We start from the raw sequence: 13808 nt of genomic DNA on the forward strand, positions 1-13808 counted from the left end.
TAATAAAGCAATACTTATTTTCTAATATCAGCCTTACTGTATAAATTCCCCCTTCCTAGGTAAAATTTTCCCTTACCCTTCCCTAGTTATCATTGCTACTGATCATAAAATAATTTAAGTACTGCATATGGCATTTTCCATTTATTATGGTATGCTGCATAAAGACAGAGCCTATGTTCTGGTGTTTACACAGCAATTCATTGGGTCAAAGTATGAATATCTTAGGGTCACTTGAACTAACCCAGTTATATTATTGAACTATATCTTTTCTCTTCTAAACCATACAGCAATAATCAGCTGAAAACAGAATGTGCAATGTGTGGTAAATATAATTAAAAATTTCATTATCATTAACTTCAAGAAGGTTGAGTGAAATTTACATGGATTTTTTTATAACTAGGAATTATCAAAACTATCTGGTACTGGAAAATAAAAAAAACACACAACAAACACAATAAAAAGATTATAATCATCTCATATTTGACAATTAAATCCAGTGTTTAAGGATAAGAAATCACTATTTGGTAAAAAATGGTAAAATAATTGGAAGCTAGTTTGGCAGTAGCTTAGTACAGACCAATGATTTTACATATTCACTGAGATGAGATATAAATGAATACATGAATGATCTGAACAAAAAAAGAAATAAGAACAGGGAACATAGTATCTTTCAGATTTATGGATAGGAGATGGATTTATAAATAAAAAAAGATGGAAAGCATTTTTCTGGTTATCCACGTATTATTACACAAAACAAACCAAAACACAAAACAAGTGACAGATCATATGTTTTCATCTGCATTCCTATTCCAACTGGTTTTTCTCTAGGGCTTGGTTATCTTTCTATTTCAGAAATTAACCTCTATAATATTCTCCTGGTTCTGTTTATTTCACTCTGTATCAGTTCATGTAGGTCTTTCCAGTTCTTTCTGAATCATCCTGATCACTATTCTTTAAAGTATTCCATCATCCTCATATACCACAATTTGTTCAATCATTTGCCAATTGAGGGCTATCCCTTTAGGGTTCAATTCTTTGCCACCACAAAAAAGTGCAGCTATGAATATTTTTGTACAAACATATTCTTTCACATTTTTATCTTTTGGGATAGAGACATAGTAGTGGTATTACTGAATCAAAATATACACATTCTTTATAACCCCCAGTACTTCCAAATTGCCCTTCAGAATGGTTGGATCAGTTCACAAATTCACCAGCAGTCATTGTGAAATGTAAATGAATAATTTTGAGTATATTGAATTGAAAAGATTTTGCACAAATAAATAAAACAAATGCTGCCAAGATTAGAAGGGAAACAGAATTTCATTTTTTAAATGAATATCCTCTTGGATAGAGGCCTCATATAAAATATATAGAGAACTTTTTCAGAATTGTCAGAATAAAAGTCATACCCCATCAGTAAAAAGTATGAACAGACAATTTTTGGGTAAAGAAATTTAAGCCATATATAGGTATATGAAAAAAAAATCTAAATCACTATTGATTATAGTAAGGCAAATGAAAAAAAATCTGAGATATCACCTTATACCCATCAGCTTGGCTAACATAATAAAAAGGGGAAAATGACAAATGTTCAAAGGGATGTGGGAAAATAGTGATACTAAAACACTCTTTGTGTAGCTTTAAAGTGATGACCCCTTTTAAAAATATTTATTTAGAATATTTTTCCATGGCTACGTGATTCCTATTCTTTCATTCCCCTCTTCCTTCCCCTCTCCTGAAGCTGTTTAGAAATTTCACTGGGTTATACAAGTATCATTGTTTAAAACCTATTTCCATATTATTCATATGTGTAATAGAGTCAAAATTTAAAGTCAAATAGAGTCATTTAAAGTCAAAACCCCATCCCCTGTCATATATCCATTGAACCATATGATCAATGATATGTTTTTCTTCTATTTTTCTACTCCCACAATTCTTTCTCTGGATGTGGATACAGTTCTTTCCCATAAGTCAATTTGGATTGTCCTGAATTGTTGCATTGCTACTAGTAGACAAGTGCCACAATCTATCAGTTTCTGTGTAAAATGTTCTCCTAGTTCTGCTCATTTCACTCTTCTTAAATTCCTGGAGGTCTTCTCAGTTCACATGGAAATTCTTCAGTTTATCACTCCTTTCATCTCAATAGTATTCCATCACCATGAGATACCACAATATGTTCAGTCATTCCCCAATTGATTGACACCCCTCATTTTTGCCACTACAAAGATCACATGATATAAATATTTTTGTACAAATATTTTTCCTTATCACCTCTTTGGGGATACAATCCCAGCAGTGATATTGTTGGATAAAAGGGCAGGCAGTCTTTTAAATCCTTTTGGACATAATTCTAAATTGCCTTCTAAAATGTTTGGATCAATTCACAATTCTACCAGCAATTATTTAGTGTCCCAATTTTGCCACAACCCCTCCAACATTTATTATTTTCCTTTACTGTCATATTGGCTTATCTGATAGGTATGAGGTGGTACCTCAGAAATATCTCGATTTGTATTTCTCTAATTATGGGAGATTTAGAACACTTTTTATGTGCTTATTGATAGTTAAGATTTCTTTATCTGAAACATGTCCCTTGACCATTTGTCAATTGGCAAATGGCTTGATATTTTTGTACAATTGACAGCGCCTGATGAATTTCAGAAATTAGACCTTTGTCAGAGGTTTTTGATATAAAGATTTTCCCCCCAACTTGTTGTTTCCCTTTTAATTTTGGTTGCATTGGTTTTGTTTGTACAAAAATAATTTAATTTAATCAAAATTATTCATTTTATATTTTGTAATATTCTCAATCTCTTGCTTGGTGTTAAATTCTTTCTTTTCCCATAGATATGACAGCTATACTATTCTATATTCACCTATATTACTTAAAATTTCCCTCTATATATTTAAGTCATTTATCTGTTCTAATTTTATCTTAGTATAGGGTGTGAAATTTTGATCTAAACCTAATTTCTTTCAGACATTTTTCCAATTTTCCCAGCAGTTTTTGTCAAATAGTGTTCTTGTCCCAAAAGCCAGGATCTTTGGTTTTATTATACACTATCTTGCTGAGGTCATTTACCCAAAATCTATTCCATTGATCCACCCTTATGCCCCTTATCAGTACCATATTGTTTTGATGATCACTTCTTAATAGTACAATTTAAGATCTGGTACTGTGAGTCCTCAATCCTTCTCATTTTTCTTATTAGTTTCCTTGATATTCTTGATCTTTTGTTTTTCCAAATGAACTTTTTTCTATTTCTATAAAAAAAGTTTCTTGATACTTTGATAGGTATGGCACTGAAAAGTAAATAATTTGGGTAGAATTGTCATTTTATTATATTAACTCATCCTATCCATGAGCAATTAATGTTTAACCAAATATTGACAACTAGCTTTATTCATGTGGAAAGTGTTTTGTATTTGCATTCATATAATTCCTGTATTTGTCATGGCAAATAGATTCCTAAATATTTTTTTATTGCCTAGGGTGATTTTAAATGGAATTTCTCTTTCTATCTCTTGCTACTGAGTTGTGTTCAAGGTGAGACCACACTTTTCACCTTTGATACTGTTAATTTTATTCCCTTCTTTTTTTCTTTTGTTAGATTAATCAGTACTTTATCTATTTTATTTGTTTTTGCAAAATACCAGCTCCTAGTCTTATTAGTTAAATAGTTCCTTTACTTTCAATTTCATTAATTTCTCCTTTGATTTTCATGATTTCCAATTTAGTTTTTATCTGGGGATTTTTCTACTTTCTTAAATTTCAAGCCCAATTCATTGTCTTCTTTGCTCTCTGATTTGTTGATATATTTACTCAGGGGTATAAATTTTCCTGTGAGTACTGTTTTGGCTACATCACATAGATTTTGATATGTTGTATCCTCATTGTTATTCTCTTCAATGAAATCAATATTTGCTTCTTTGATTTTTTCTTTGATCCAACAGTTTTGAAGAATTACATTATTTAGTTTCCAATTTGCCTTTCCATAAGTCCTTATTAATTATGATTTTGATGCATTACAGTCTGAAAAATTACATTTATTATTTGTGCTTTCCTACATTTTTTGCAATGTTTTATGCCCTAGAACATGATCAATCTTGTATATGTGCCATATGCTTCTGAAAAGAAGATATATTCCTGTTTTATCCCTACGTATTTTTGTCTAGATGGCTATTAGCTCTAATTTTTCTAACATTTCATTCACTTCCCTCACTTCTTTCTTATTTATTTTTGGGCTCAATTTATCTAGTTCTAATAGGGGAATGTTGATGTCCCCCATTAGTATGGTTTTACTATGTATTTCCTCCTGAAGCTCCTTTGGTTTCTCCTTTAGAAATCTGAGATACCATTAGTACATATATATCGAATACTGATATTTCATCATTATTTATACTGCCTTTCATCAAGATTTATCTTCTTTGTTTCTTTCAATCATATCTATTTTTGCTTTATTTTTATCTGAGATCATAATTGCCACTCCTGCCTTCTTTTTTGCAGTTGCAACTCAGTAAATTCTTCTCCACCCTCTTAACGTTACCCTGGTTATGTCTACCTATCTCAATTGTGTTTCCTATAGACCACATATGCTAGGATGCTGGTTTTAATCCATTCAGCTATCTACTTACTTTTTATGGGTGAGTTCATCCCAATCACATTCACAGTTATGATTACTCTTTCTATATTCCCCTTTATTTTAGGAGCAACAGGGTTTTGCAGTCAATGGATTCCTTGCTTTAGGGAAATTACTAAACCCTTTATAGCATTAACAAAGGATTTGGTCCCTGAAGCCCTCAAATGAGAGCCTGAACACTTGTCAGCTCTATCAGAGCTAAAAAAGTCTATCCTGTCTGCCCCCTGCTCTAGGCATCCCAGATTACAAGAAGCCATTTATTTTGTATGTACATGAGTAAAGAGGAGTAGCTTCAGGTGTTTTAACTAAGACTTTGGGACCTTATCAACACCCAATTGCTTATTATTCTGCCCAACTGGACCCAGTAGCATCAGGAACACCACCATGTCTTAGAGGAGTAGCTCCTACAGCCTTACTAGTGACAAAAACTATTGATCTACTATTGGGATGCCCATTAACAATTATGTGCCCACATGAGGTAGAAGCATTGTTGCTAAGGCATAGAACACAGGCATTCTTGGATGAGAGAATTACAAGGTATGAAATAACCTTGTTAAATAGTGAAAACATTACCTTGAAATGCTATACAAACCTTAACCCTGCCACCTTGCTTCCAGATTTACCAACTTCAGGAGAACTATTACACAGTTGTGAAACACTAGTGTCCATGGCTTAAAAGCCTTGAGATAATCTCTTGGACACTCCCTTAGACAATCCAGATCTGATCTCATTTACTGATGGTTCCTCGTTTATGAGAGATGGAATATGCTACACTGGAGCTGCTGTAGTCTCAGAATTTGCCACTGAGTGGTCAGCTTCACTACCCTCTAACATTGGCACTCAAGGAGAAGAACTCATAGCTCTGAAGCACACTTGCATAATTGCCAAGGATAAAAAGGCAACAATTTATATGGATTTTAGATATGCTTTTGGCATTTGTCACTCAGTCATAATGCTATGGCTTAAGAGAGGATTTTTAACCTCAGCTGGAAAATCTATAACTAATGCAGAAATGATTAATGAAGTTCTTTCTGCTCTCCAGCTGCCTGAAGCCATAGGTGTAGTTCATTGTTCTGCCCATACAGGTGGCTCTGACCCTGTCTCTAGAGGAAATGACCGAGCAGATGCCGCTGCAAAGCTAGCAGCCATAGAAGGACCTGAATTAATTTTAACATTAACAACCACTGAGGACTTAAATTTATCCTTGGCAATGAAATGAAAATGAAGGAAGTGAAAACATGGAAACAAAAATTCAAAGCAAAACAGATTAATGGAGTATGTATGTCATCTGAAGGAAAACCCCTGCTCCCTTGAAGTTTCTATTACCAAATTTGCCAATCTATTCATAAAAATGGTCATTTTGGCACCCAGGGCCTCATGGACTCTGTTAAGAGAGTATGGATGGTCCCTGATATAACTACTATAGCCTCTAAAGTGTGTTCAGCCTGATCTACCTGACAAGTATGTAACCAACATGCTTTTCGTGGCAAAGCTTTCTGTGGGCATCCTCTGTTTTACACACCTTTTAAACATCTGCAGACAGATTTCATAACAATGCCAAAGGCTGGATTTTATAAATTTTGCCTAGTCATAGTAGATCAACTAATCAGATGATTAATGTTTGTATCTGATTCAAGGAAATAGGATAAAAACAAGGAGCACAGACTTAACCTGAAAAATGCCAAAAGAACACACAGGAAATATTAACGTGAGACTTGAGGTGGCGACGCTTGACATATGTTAAGTCATAGGACTTCCTTGTATCTACATTCTTTGCGAAGTACTCATACAAGTACTAAATTTGACTATCATTCTGGCTCCCTATATCCCTGAGAATGTCAAAAATCACATGAGGGAATGACACTTCCCTATCAAAATAGAATTCTAGTTCCATTCCTTCTTATATTATGGCAACTTCCTGTAGTCTTGACTGTAAATGGATAAGTGAAATATTATTGCATTCTGTCCTACAGACTTGTGGGATAGAAATTACTTTAAATTGGACCTATACAAGGATCTATTTTGAATTTTTTTCCTTATTTTTTGGTTGTGTTTTTCTCTTCTTTTGATAATTGACTCATACACCCCCATAAACTCAACATTGAATCCTGAGATGAACTGGATGTTTTTTTTTTAATACTTACTTCAGGGGGTATTGTATTTTAATTTAAAATCCATGATTTTTGATTTTTTTATTCAAGAAAGATGTTCAAGGAAGTAGTTTGCTAACTCCTAAGTCCAGAAAATTAACTATTGCAGAAAGATGCAGGAAAATCCACACTACATCAAGAAGATTAAGAATGGACTTTGGGTATGGTTGATTGAACTGAAGTTTGATTGAACATTTATTATAAATGTAAACTTTTATGCCAAGGGGTCTGCCCCTAGTTTGGCTTTCTGTTAATGAGCCTAGAAGAAATAGGTTTTGTTTTCTTGCTTTCTATTCCTCCCTATCTACTGTAATTTCTTCTCAGAAAATTGAATAATGCATGCATCTGTAGTTAGAAGTGTGTTTAGGATTACAAGATGATTATGTTGAATGATCATTGGGGAGACTAGACTCCCAATGATCATCAGGGTGATTGTGAATCTTAAAACTGTTCAGACTCTACTTTTTGAACATTTGGTTAAGGCTATACCCCATTTAAACAATGGAGGTAATTGATCAGGAATGTATTGAGAACTTAACATTACTCCACCCTTATTTTGACAGTGCCTTAGGGGAAGATAAAGTTGTAAACTCCTGATGAAACAATGAAAAAAGTCCCCAACTCATACTTATAGTGAAGGTTAAAACTTAAGCTAGGTCTTTTTTTAGATCTAATACAAAAGGGTGCTAAGTGCCAATAAAGGTTAAATTAATCACTAAAAGGTCAAGCAACTTACAAAAGGCAAGCTTAAGAAAAGAGGTGTGAAGTTTTAGTCTACTCAGAGAAGGTGATAACAAAAGAAGATGTGAATTAAGAATAGTCAGCCCTGTGGAAAGTGTCTACTGTGATTGGTAGATGTGAAAATTTAGGGGAGATGACATAAGATAAAATTCTCTTAAAAAGGTGGTCAGGAGCTCAGAGCAGGCACCTCTGAACTTAGTTGAGTTTGGAAGCTGAATTGGAGGGTCTCTCTGAACACTAGAGTTTTGCTTAGGACAAAATCTTGTGGTGAGTGGATAAAAGATTGACTTAATTAAAATCTCCATAAAACCCAGCTGACTTGGGTATTTCATATTTGGGAATTTTTCCCAGGGAGACCACTTATTTTTTATTTAAAATCAAGACACTAAAAATTATTTTTACAGTTTTGGCAATTCATAGTCTTGAAAACCACATTTTCGAGGTCACAACTGTTAATCGGGGATTTAATGCAAGAGGTGATCTATGGATTCTTTTAATCTCTACTTTATTTGCTTGTTCAAGAATATTGGGCAGTTTTCTTGGATAATTTCCTATAGAATAATGTCATGTCTTTTTCTTTGGTCATACTTTTTTGGCAGATCAGTAATTCTTAAATTGTCTATATTGGATCTATTTACCAGGGCAATTATCATATGAGGTGATTCATATTTTCCTCAATTTTTTTTTCATTCTTTTGATTTTGTTTTATAGATTCTTCCTATTTTGTGAAGACATTTGCTTCTAATTGTTCAATTTTAATTTTTAAAGATTGAATTTCATCTCTGATATCTTGAAACTCTTTTTCTTTTGATTTATTTTTCTTTGTTATTTATTATTTTATCTTTCATCTTCTTTGCCTCATTTTCAAGCTGGTCAATTTTGGCTTTTAATGCACGATTTTCTAGTTTTAGTTCATGTGCATGTTTCCAGATTACCTATTTTGCTTTCCCAATTCCTTGGGAAGTTCCTTTCCCAATTTTCTTCATCCTCTCTTAATTATTTTTTGAATTGTGTTTTGAGTTCTTCCAGAGCCTGGGTCCAATTTTCTGGAGTTCCTGAGTTTTTGTTTGGGGCTACTTGGTCCTCCTATGCTCTATTTTTTCTTTGTTCATTACCTGAATAGAAGCTATCAATTGCCATTTTTTTCTCTTTCTCCTGTTTACTCATATTTTTTCCCTTCTTTCCCTCTCTTGATTGGCTGTATTATTGCTCTTCTGTTCACTTGCTGGATCTGTGAGTTTAGGCTTTTTTGTCCTGAAGGGACTTTTTCTATTCTGTGCTGATTAAATTAAATTAAAGGGAGCAGCAAGGTGGTTAGGGAGCAGCAAGGTGGCTCAGTGGAGAGAGAGCCAGGCTTGGAGACTGGAGATTCTGGGTTCAAATCTGGCCTCAGACACTTCCCAGGTTTGTGACCCTGGGCAAGTCACTTAACCTCCATTGCCTAGCCCTTACCGCTATTTTTTGGGGTCAGCTAGGTAACTCAAGGGGTCAGATAGGTAGCTCAATGAATTGAGAGCCGGACCCAGAGACAGGAGAACCTGGTTTCAAATCTGGCCTCAGATACTTCCTAACTGTGTGACCCTGGGCAAGTCACTTAAGGGAGGGGTAGTATCTCTGGTATGGAGGGCTTGTCGTGCCCTCTTAGGGAAGCTCTCCAGCCCCTGACCCTCACCTGACACCCAGCTCTCACTTGTGGTTCCCAGTAGCTGCTAGCATGTGGCAGCAGCCACACTCCAGGCAATGGCTATTACAGGCCAGTTAAACCTTGTGAGGGTAGCCATCGGGTTGTCGACCCCTGGTGAACCAGGGTTTTGCTGACCCAGCATGTGAAGACTGCTTGGCAGAAGCTGATTAAATGGTTTAGACTGATGTAGTTGACCTGTTGTATTAATGTGCCCTGAGGCCAACTCTTCCCCAGCTGCCAGCAGAGGCTGCAGATGAAAGTGAAGGTACAGAGGCTGAAGATAGTTACCTCCAGTCCTCCTCTCTATTCCTTTCTGCCAGCTGCCTGGTCAGAGACCAGAATTTCTTAAGGTAGTACCAAGGTACTCTTTGCAGTTTCAACCTTTGTCCCAGGATCACAGAGTCAGCAGGCTTCCAACTTCAGGTCTCAGCAAGCACATGGGTGAAGAGTGTTGGATCTTTCCCTTATACCCAAGAATTTTACTTTATCTATGTGCCTTTCAGGTTGAATTGAGCAGAAGATACCTCTGACTCTGTCTTGATATTGAATTTGGCTTTCCATCTATTAAGTATACTTACTTTTCTGGTTGTTGGCTAGCTCTGTGAGTTTGAGCTTTTCTGCCCTCTAGAGGCTTTTTCTCTGCAGTATTGATTAGTCAGATTTAGCCAATAGAGTTGATTTGCAGAGTTGGATGTGCCCTGGTACCAAAACTTCTAGCTGCAGAAGCCTAAGATGGAGGTGTGGTATCTGAAGGCTGTGACCAGCTTGTCCTCTTCATTTTTCTCCTCCAGCTTCCTTCTTGCTAGCTGTAGTCAGAGCCCTGAGCTTCGCATAATTGTGGTAGCAAGATACTCTGTGCTGGTTGGTGCCCTCGCCCTGGGTTCCCCCCAACTGCCAGTCTCAACACAGTTGTTGGGGGAGGGGAACTGGGACCTTCATTTTTCCCCCCTGAAACCCAAGATTTCAACCTTCTCTGTGTACCTTTTAAGTTAAATTGAACATGAGGGTCCCCCAGTTCTGTTTTGTTGTTGGATTTGTTTTTTTGGCCCCCTCGAAGTGCTTTGTTTTTGATTGGTGTGGAAGGGTTTTCACAGAAGAATCAGTTTTTACTGCTTCTAAGCCACTGTCTTGACTGTGCTCCTGATGCCCCTTTTTTGAAGAATAATTTGGAATTACACTCACAGGGTTATAAAACTGTGTATACCCTAAGAACTGAGTCTGTTTCTAAAGGAGATCTAGGAAAGAGGAAGTGAACCCATACATTAAAAAATATTTGCAGCAACTCTCTTTGTGGTGGCAAAGAATTAGAAACTGAGGGGATGGGGATGCCCATCAATTTGGGAATGGCTGAACAAATTGTGGTATATAATGGTGATTGAGGAGCACTTCACCATAAAAAATGATGAACAGATTGATTAATAATCAGCAAAATGAGTAGAAGCAGGAGAACATTATAGACCGCAATAGAATTGATTCCAGAAGAATAAACTCTGAATGTTACCTCCAGAGAGTGAACATGAAGTTGAAACATGAAAGACAGTTTATATGTATATGTTGGTGTCCCTGATGATATCATTTTATGATACAGGGAATGTGAGGAGGATCTGGGAGACTATTGGATAATATTTATTACATGATATGAAAAAAGTAAGCTGAACAAATCAAAGACTTGTGATTTCATCTGTATACCATCTTCTTTTCTTTTGTGTATGGAAATATTTGTTTTGTTTGGTTTTATGAAACTTGGAGTAATAAAAAAATCAGAATTTTAGTTAGGGTATATATAAGTTTTCATTAATAAAATTATTCTTAAAATATTTTTTAAAAGAAAGTAAAATTTTAAGGGCAAGATTTTTAGTCCCTGTATCTAGCAAAGGGCCTGAATGTTGTAGGTATGAAACAAGTCTTTTGAATGTCGCAATACTTCACTCCTAGTTGTAAGAAATTATTTTTCTTTTTGTTTAAGTTATGCTTCATTGGGACATTTATTAAGAAACCCAAATGACCAGAATTATTTTTTTAACTGTAGACTTTTCTACAGGATAATTAAAGGAAAACAACACTGTTATATAAAAGTTATTTAAATTACTTAATCTACTTGTGAACTAGTAAGTCTCTTGATAATTTGTATTTAAGGATTTGAATGACAATGAAATAGAATAATTAAACATGAACTAGGAAAGTAACAGCTTGATGGTTGCACATGGATGATAAGTTTGAATAAATATTTAATACTTAGGTACTTCCCACTAGAAATAGTGAAGGAGCCCCAAGCAGGGAGCTTCTTGGTCAGTACAGCACATATTACTATAGAACATCTGACCAACAGACCCCTGTCAGGGAACCTAAATGTGTCAATGCCCAAAACATAGAGTCCAGAAGAAACTTGTACTGATGCCCAAAACATAGATTCCAGGAGAAACTTGTGGGCCACTTATGGTGGCTAGTGATATGCTGTCAGGCATTGGGTATAAAAGACTCTGCACTCACAACTGCAGGCGGAACTCTTGTGCTGAGCTTCCCCTGGTGTATACCAGAATAAAGGACCCTCCTGCTTGATTGCATTGTCTGTGGGTCTTCCATGGTGGTGGGTGACGAACTGGACCTTAACATTTGGGGGCTCGCCAGTACCCCTCTACCTTGGAACCCCCCGGACAGGAGGGCCTAAGGCACTGTCTTGGACCGGACCTTCAGGTGAGCTGAATGTTGTGTGGCTGTGGGTGGGAATGGTGACCGAATGTGTATGGGGGAGATGAGGACCCCTGATGGGCATAAGACTCAGTGGGGCATTCATTCTTGTGATTTAAACAAGAGCCCCTATGCCAAGCCCCAGGGCCCGCCTTTTTCTAAGGCGAGAGGCTTAGCCTCGCGGCATTGGTCCGACCCTCCCACCTGTTTCTGAGTGCGGACTCTGACATGGCTGCAGTTCTGTGTCCCTCGGGAGAGGGCCAGTCAGCTCCCCAGAGGAAGTGTTTGTGGTCAGGGGTGGGGAAGATATACGGTCCAGGGCACGTCCCGTGCTCAGTACTTTCAGGGTGTTTGAGGCCCCTGAGCACGGTAGTTCAAGTCTCTGTCTAGTTGTCAGGCCCTGAGCACGGGATTCCACGTCCCTGTCAGGTACCCTGGAACTTTTGGGAATTCCAGTTCCCCCAGCACAGGGTTCGAGTCCCTGTCTAGTTTGGGAAAGGGATTCAAGTCCCCTTTTTGGGAAGATATTCTACCCCTAAGAGAGACTGGGGGACGCCCCATGATCTCTAGGTCATTTTTAGACACACTGAGGTTTTTGGCCAGCCGCTGGCTGCTTGCACCTGACAGATAGCTGGAGGCAGCAGAAGAAAGCTGGAAGCAGCTGAAGGGAGCTGGCCACTGATGAGTAATTGAGGGTATCAGGTTTCTTTCCTGATTAAAACTAGCTGCTTTAGGCAGTTGTTAACCCTTTCCTTGCAACTTCTTGGTCTCAATAATAGAAAATCAGCCTGTTTGTCAAACAGCTTGCTCAAGGTTTTATGGTCCTTACAAGTACATGCTAAGAAATGAGATCTTAAGATAAACTCCTAGGATTGGGGAGTTAACATATCCATATCTGTGTTATTTGTCTTCTGGCTTTTGCTGTTTGTCTTGTGTGTCTTTCTGTATTTGGACGCAGGTATGTGGATGTGTGGGAGAGGGTGTCCTATAGGGTTCTTTGAGTCTTTGTTGTGGCTGGATTAAAGGGAAAGCGAAAAAAAGGGGGGGAGTTTGGGATGCAGGGTTACAAAGGAGAATAGATTTTGCACCCCTGCTCCCTCTGCCTGCATTCCAACCAGGCAAGCTATGATAAAGTAACACTGTGACAGGCTTTGGGGGGGGGGAGAAGAGTGCAATTACCCATTCAATGATTTTTCCCTCCTACTCCCTTTGGATGGGCCCCCAAAGGTGCGGAAGAGAAAAAATTCTGAGCAGAAAAGGGAGATTCTTACTCCACAGTTAGAAACTTTCTCTTAAAATTAATTCTCAAACTGGGAGGATTGCTAATGATTTTGATATGGTACAAATGTAATGTATTGTAGTTACTGTTTGTCAAACGTGAAATGTTGCCAGATTTTTATTGAACAACAAAACTCCTGATTAGAAGTTTGCTTTGTTAAACCTTGCAATACATAATGATTTCAGTGAATTTGAGAATTGTGTAAATGTGATTGATAGCAAGTCTGATGCAGAGAGGAAAGTTTATTCTGTATAGACAGAAAATTGTACTGACTACTTTATAGATGTAAAAGTCATTCAGAAAAACTTGTGTTGTTGAAAAGAACTTATTCTAGAATTTGAATTTGGGAATCCTTCAAATCACATTTATTTTAATATATGTGCTGTCAGAAATAGCAGCAAGAAATTATATTACACACACAAGAAGTTTTTTTTTTCTTTTTCAAAGTGGTTAATCTGTGCATGGCATTAATGAGATAAATGCTAAGAATTGATGTTTTACAAAAGAAGAAATTTTTAAATAATGTTTTTAATCAAGGTTATATGAATTTTTTTTAAATGTGCAAAATGCAAAATGCATAGGAAGGAATTTGTAATCTAGATGCCAAAAGCTGGAAATGAGTA

Source organism: Monodelphis domestica, chromosome 3 (genome assembly GCF_027887165.1).
Source record: "Monodelphis domestica isolate mMonDom1 chromosome 3, mMonDom1.pri, whole genome shotgun sequence".
Lineage (NCBI taxonomy): Eukaryota > Metazoa > Chordata > Mammalia > Didelphimorphia > Didelphidae > Monodelphis > Monodelphis domestica.